This window comes from Tachypleus tridentatus, chromosome 3, assembly GCF_004210375.1.
Source record: "Tachypleus tridentatus isolate NWPU-2018 chromosome 3, ASM421037v1, whole genome shotgun sequence".
NCBI classification, from domain to species: domain Eukaryota; kingdom Metazoa; phylum Arthropoda; class Merostomata; order Xiphosura; family Limulidae; genus Tachypleus; species Tachypleus tridentatus.
In genome coordinates, this window is record NC_134827.1 from 64,950,939 (window position 1) to 64,958,450 (window position 7,512).

General features: G+C 39.5%; 1 protein-coding gene across 2 annotated transcripts in view; it reads right to left on the reverse strand.

The window, feature by feature from the left end:
* The window catches only part of LOC143247001 (dopamine D2-like receptor), a 123,163-nt gene extending 115,949 nt beyond the window's left edge, over positions 1-7,214 (reverse strand). For both annotated transcript variants that reach the window (XM_076494299.1, XM_076494298.1), the window contains exon 1: positions 7,002-7,214. The gene's annotated coding sequence lies outside the window, so the exon portion shown is untranslated. The remainder of the gene's footprint in view (positions 1-7,001) is intronic.
* Positions 7,215-7,512: the final 298 nt, after the last annotated feature.

Consider the following 7,512-nt stretch of genomic DNA (forward strand, 5'->3'; position numbering starts at 1 on the left):
AATGACCCCACGGCTGAAAGGGCGAGCATATTTGGTACCACGTTTGGTAGCCGTCCCTAATTTAGCAATGTAAGACCACTAGTCACCACCACCCACCGCCAACTCTTGGGCTACTCTTTTACCAACGAATAGTGGGATTGACCGTCACTTTATAACGCCCCCACGGCTGGGAGGGAGAGCATGTTTGGCGCGACTCGGGCGCGAACCCGCGACCCTCAGGTTACGAAGCGCACGCCTTAACGCGCTAGGTCATGCCAGGCCACTAAAAATAGGAACGTCAGGCAGAACAAAATAATGAAATACGCGATAAACTTGTTATATTAGAGATATATTTTATTTTTTATACGGCGTATTGGATTCAACTTTATAGTTTAAGAAAAAAATGTTGACATTATAGAATTTCCCAGCGGAGCACAAGTTTGAAAAACCATGCTGAAGTCTCTTCAGCAAACATTTTCCCAAGTTCTTTCTTCTGTAAACGATATTTGAAAACAACAACAAACTATGACGTTGTTATTGTTACAAATTACAAACTTTAAAACCAGTAGACTAAAAACAAATAGCTGAAGGCCCGGCATTGCCAGACGGTTAAGGAACTCGACTCGTAATCCGAGGGTCGCGGGTTCGAACCTCCTTCACACCAAACATGCTCGCCCTTTCAGCTGTGGAGGCGTTATAATGTGACGTTCAATCCCACTATTCGTTGGTAAAAGAGTAGCCCAAGAGTTGACGGTGGGTGGTGATGACTAGCTGCCTTCCCTCTAATCTTACACTGCTAAATTAGGGACGGTTAGCACAGATAGCTCTCGTGTAGCTTTGCGCGAAATTCAAAGCAGACCAAAACCAGCTGAATGACATATTAAAAGTCAATTATACCCCGCTACTATAGCGCTCCAAAATCAGGGGTTCGATTCCCCTCGGTGGGCTCAGCAGATAGCCTAATGTGGCTTTGCTATAAGAAAACACACAACATTGTAAGCCCTTAGACTTAGCACTAAGCCAGCGTGAGTTGGCTGGAGGGGTGTATAAATATAAAACAACAATTCCATGAGACAATTAACTTGGGCCTCTAGCACATTGGCTTCTGTCCTTTCATAATCCAGATTTTTAGAAAGTTTTCTTTAGAAATATTAAGAACAAAATAAAAAGTTAGAGTGATGTTTAGAAACACACTCAGTTTTTCATATTGTTTATTCTTAGCTCAGCGAAATACAATAGAACATTTTTAGGTCAGGTTTAATTTAAAGGTTAACCTTTGAACTTCAACAAGACATAATACTTGAGAACAACAATAACACAATCAAAGTGTAATAAGTTATATACATGTTTTGTTTCTGCTATCGAGTTTACCTGCCACTGTTCTTAATTTCGAAGTTCTATTTGTATTTTGTATTTTGAATTTCACTTAAAGCTACTCGAGGGCTATCTGTGCTAGCCGTCCCTAATTTAGCAGTGTAAAACTAGAGGGAAGGCAGCTAGTCATCACCACCTACCGCCAACTATTGGGCTACTCTTTTACCAACGAATAGTGGGATTGACCGTCACATTATAACGCCCCAACGGCTGAGAGGGCGAGCATGTTTGGCGCGACGGGGATGCGAACCCGCGACCCTCAAATTACCAGGCGCACGCCTTAACACGCTTGGCCATGCCGGGCCGTAATTTCGAACCACTGATTAGATAGATGGTACCCGGTCAGCACTATTCTAATACCCCACCATTCACTCCAAGGGATTAATATGTCACGTTCCCATAGGTGTGATGAATATTTTGAGATATTGCATGGACTCGAACTCGGCTCGCCAGCTACCACAAGTTAAATTTGTACCCAGTTCTAAGAAAATTATAATTAATTAATTAATTAATCGAATTCAAATTACGCAACGTTAAATTACTTATTTCTTATTCTATAAATCCAAACATTCATTATAAGTAGGTCATGAGTAATAATATTATTAATTGAATAATTTGTTAAACCGTACGAACAAATAATTCTTTAAAATTCGTAAAACGAAACAATACTGCATAGCTATTGTTTTAGCGCAGAGTTACAAAATGGGCTACCTAAAATCTGCCCATTGCAAGGAATCGAACCTCGGACCTTAGTTTTATAAGACAATAAACTTACTGCTGACCGACAGGGGGATTCGAGTAATAGTATTTAAACAAAACAGTTACAGAGAATACCAGTGTGTTTATAGTAGTAACTGAACCTCAGAATTTATATCGAGTCCACTACTGATAATCGTATTGTTGTTAGTATATAGGACTGTAGATTCATGGTTCTTTTTCCGGTACAGTAGGTGCGTTAGAAAAGTAACTGTTAGTAAAATCATATTATTCGATTAGAGTACACTAAGAGTTAGCGGTGGGTAATTTTAACTCTTGGGGGATTGTAACATGTCCGTACTGCTAGCTGTTGACCGTTCTTATGACAAATATTTGTAAACTATTTAGTGAACAACACGGCATCCACGAGCTGAAGAATTTATATGAAAGAGTTTCTATCTCCTTTGACCTGTGTGCCTCAGAATTGTTTAGCTTATTCACTCATTGGAAAAGGGGGCTCTAAGAGCAGTAGCCCTTAAAACGAATCACATATTTTCCATATAAATTGTCCTTCGTATTTAAAATATTAAATGTAAGAGAAAACCAAGCCAATAAACAGCTGAAGTCAAGTCTGAAATGAAAGAGTGTTGTACCACTTCTCAGATATTAGGATACACTCTATATCTTGTCAAAGAGTGCAGGAAAACTACATTAATCTGTAAAGTGACATTTGAGCTTGTTCGTTGTTTATACACGGAGCTGTACAATGCTTGCTGTGGCGACTGTAGAGATCAAACCTCGAATCTTAACATCGTAAGCTTTCACGCCTAATTCCGAGTTGTGGAGAGATGCCCCATTAAGAGTGGTGTTGATATAAATAATTTTATCTTTTGTAAGTTGTCTCAGCTTCTACTAATTTGCTCTTTGACATGTCTTAAATATTTATTATTAATTAATAGAAAGAATAATAAATACATTTAATACAGAGGGGCGGTCGAAGGTTATCTTTCCTATTTTAAAATTTAACAAATTAATAGCATAAAATATACAGCTATGCTGTTTAACATCTCGTAGGCCTGGTATGGCCAGGTGGGTTAAGGCTTTCGACTCGTAATCTGAGGGTCGCGGGTTCGAATCCCCGTCGCACCAAACATGCTCGCCCTTTCAACCGTAGGGGCGTTATAATGTTACGGTCAATCTCACTATTCGTTGCTAAAAGAGTAGCCCAAGAGTTGGCGGTGTGTGGTGATGACTAGCTGCCTCACACTGCTAAATTAGGGACGGCTAGCGCAGATATCCCTTGTGTAGTTTTGTGCGAAATTCAAAACAAAACAAACAAAACATCTTGTACCACAAGTTAAATTTGTACCATCAAATCTTGTACCATAACTTCAACAAATTTGTTGCTTTTTTTTCACAGACGCCCGTACAAGAGAGCAGTGTAGGGGTATGTTAAGGATATCGATATCGCACACCTATAGCAAACATCACAGAGTTAAAGACCAGCATAACGGACGCCACCCCCATTGTAACTTTGGTTTGTTTGTTTGTTTTGGAATTTCGCACAAAGCTACTCGAGGGCTATCTGTGCTAGCCGTTCCTAATTTAGCAGTGTAAGACTAGAGGGAAGCAGCTAGTCATCACCACCCACCGCCAACTCTTGGGCTACTCTTTTACCAACGAATAGTGGAATTGACCGTCACATTATAACGCCCCCACGGCTGGGAGGGCGAGCATGTTTGGCGCGACGCGAGCGCGAACCCGCGACCCTCGGATTACGAGTCGCACGCCTTACGCGCTAGGCCATGCCGAGCCTTGTAACTTTGGACCGATATCTAATATTGGTTAGACGTTCTTAAAGCCGTTAATGGTGCTAAGGTTAAAGTCAACCGATTTGTCAAAAAAAAAAAAAAACTGTTTATGTTGAGCTGCAAGATGCTGAAAAACTGCATGGTTGTATTTCTTCAGTTAATTATTTGACTTTAATATAAAAATACAATGTGGAACTGTCTTGTATCTAATGGACGTACAAAACATGCCCACTGACACTGAAAATAACATCAAATTCAGTATGTTTCCTTATATGCCAACATTGTAATGCATTTACCTAAGGTTCGATCAACGTACACATAAAAATAATCCAATAACAATCAAATTAATTTTCTGATTCTGTAACATTTTTACCTCTTACCTTCAAGAGTGACACTCAAACCCAACTTTTCTATGAGAGTAATTTAAATAAATTAAATTTTAATTTAGTGAATATCCTGCCTTTCCTTTACACAATTAGTTACAAATTAAGTACAGCTGACCTGGTGTAGCTTAGCACAAGTATTTGAAATAAACTGCACATCGGAATGTTCATCCCTTGCGAAACACAACCAACTGGGCCACGCCCGCTCTTATAAGCCCGGAAAAATATATAATTTATAGATTGCTTTTTGGCTCTCAGACATCCTGTCCATCTTGGGGTCCCTTCAGGGTTTTATATCAAAAACCATCTGTGACATACCTACTGCTAGCATAGAAACACGATTTTTAGCACTACAAGTCTCAAAACGTGTCACTAAACCACGGGGGACGAAAACAAGTAAACTCGTTGAATCTTTGATTTCTTTTCGTCAGTTCTTTCCATAGTTAGAAATACCAAGTTTCTCAGTGCACTGTAATACTCGAATCGCCCCTTCTCTGGTTGTGAAAAATATATTAATAAATATATAATTTGAGAGTGAATTAAATTCTAGGCACGTGTCTATTAATCTTAATATTTTATACTGGTGTTTCTCACTTAAACATTTAGGTAACTTATAAATCATATGTAAAGTACCCGAGTTTCAGAAATCCGTAACCCATCAGTGACTCAGCAGTCATCTTGAGGACTTAAAATATAGAAATACAGGACTCAATCCTCGTGACTTAGGAAACAGTAGTTGTAGGTTTCACAGCGACCAAAAACATTTTTGTTGTACGTTGTACACATCTAGAGAAATGATATGAAATATCGGTACACGTGAGAAAAATGTGTCTTCGACCGTAAGAGTATCAAAGAGATATTCCAGAATCTCAGATTCCCGAAGTTTCTTCACAGAAACTGAATGAAATTAAAAAGACTATTTATGATCATTGAATTCTTGAGTTTTTTGAGATTCTACAAAGCAGAAATATTGAACAGACATTCACATATGATAAGTAGTAATTCACGCAGGATTTGAAAAACTCGTTTGATGAATATAAATGTATAGGAATCTGAAACGGGCACGGCATGGCCTGGTGGGTTAAGGCGTTCGACTCGTAATCTGAGGGTCGCGGGTTCGAATCTCCTTCACACCAAACATGCTCGCCCTTCCAGCCGTGGGAACGTTATTTAGTGTCGATCAATCCCACTATTCGTTGGAAAAAGAGTAGTCCAAGAGTTGGCGGTGGGTGGTGATGACTAGCTGCCTTCCCTCTAGTCTTACACTGCTAAATTAGGGACGGCTCGGTGCAGTGGGCTAACAATCTGCTCACTTAAATACCTGTTGAAGAATCCGCGAGCGATTGCGGCCCTATGTTCCTAGATGGAATCTAATGGTGATAACTAACTAACTAAACGTTTTTCATTTACTGGTGTTTTCGTGTTGCTTTGTGTCCCCACCCAATGTCGCTTCCTCAAAATCGCTTGGGTTTGAAATGGAAAATCGAATTACGGTTACCTGAAAGACAGGTTTTAAAACAACGTGACACAAAATACTTTTACGTCTTACTGTTCTTTTCGTTAACGATTGTTTTCCCTTTCATTTTACAAATTACAAAGGATTACCTGTGAAAGAGAAGTGACCAAAACATGAATAAAACGACTGAATAAAATAAGTATCTAGCGGAATATAACGGTCATGTCTTTTTAATATAGAACTGGTTTTTCAACAATGAATGACCTGAAAATTTGGGGGTCGCGGTTTTAAATCCCATTACTGGACATATTAGTCCTTTCAACCGTTAAGGCATTTTAATGTTACGGTTAATCTTAATTCTACGTTCTTTGGGAAAAAGTAGTACCAGTGAGTTATGTTGCCTGGCTCCCTTCTCTCTGGTCTATCAGTTCCAGATTAGGAACCGCTGTCGCAAGTAGCCCTCAAATAGCTTTGTGCAAACTTCGAAACAAACAAACTTAACGACAGTAACAGTTTCGCATAGTTCTCCAGAGACTAATTTTGTTAAACATTTGATATGCCGTATTATACTTGACGAAGAACAGTTGATTGAAAATTCGTTGTTAAATGCCCCGGCATGGCCAAGCGTGTTAAGGCGTACGACTCGTCATTTGAGGGTCTCGGGTTCGCATCCCCGTCGCGCCAAGCATGTTCGCTCTTTCAGCCGTGGGGGCTTTATAATGTGACGGTCAATCCCACTATTCGTTGGCCCAAGAGTTGGCGGTGGGTGGTGATGACTAGCTGCCTTCCCTCTTGTCTCACACTGCTAAGTTAGGGACGGCTAGCACAGATAGCCTTCGAGTAGCTTTGTGCGAAATTCAAAAACAAACAAACAAATCGTTGTTAAATAAAAAAACAGTTTCCTTTCCTAAATTCGCGTTTAAAAAGATAGGTTTGCAAGGTCTGTAGAATACATTGTCAGTAAAGTGGATTATTGCGTTGTTGTATCTAAGCTTTAATAACAGGATTTGATAAAACATGGCTCGGAACAAGACATCAGTGAGTTTTGTTCTTTCTCTCTCTTACAAGTTTAACTTGTTCTTCTGTCGAACGATCCATAATTATCTTTAGTGTTCCTCAGAGCTGGTATGCTGGAATAAAATGTGGTATATCTCCAGCTGTTGGAACCAACACTTGTATTCAGTAAAACACATAGCATAAAAGTATATGTATTACAAGTTAACGTGTAATAACAACCAATCTTCCCAGAATAAGCGATAAATAATAGAGTTCCAATGAACAAAACTGGTAAAGTAGACCTACCTAAGACGTCAGGAGATGACAAAGAAAGATTTTTAACGAGAGGTTGAAGGTGACAGCATCTGGAAATTAGGCCGCTTGGATTTTCATTCAACCTGATGTTTCTGCAGCGGACAATCTAAGAGATTGGGGAGCACCCCCACACTTATAGCTAAAAAGACGAGGTTCTTAGGTTCTCCTTCAAGGAGAAACACACACTGGATGCTTGCTAACGACACGGCTGGTTCCTGATAAATGATCATACCAATTCTTTCATTCCTTATTGATCGAGTAGATGTTGCCCTCTAGCGGTACTTCAAGTAAACAGGCGTATGAAATCATTTGAAAAGATCGTTCATTGGCCATGCCGGGCCTGAAGAAAAAATAATACATATGTACAAATAATAAAGGATTATGCAGATTATGTATATGTATGGTAATTTGTCAACTTTTTAACGTTTCCTTTTCGATTAACTGCTTTAAATCTTTTTATAATCCCGGCATGGCCAGCTGGGTTAAGGCGCTCGACTCGTAA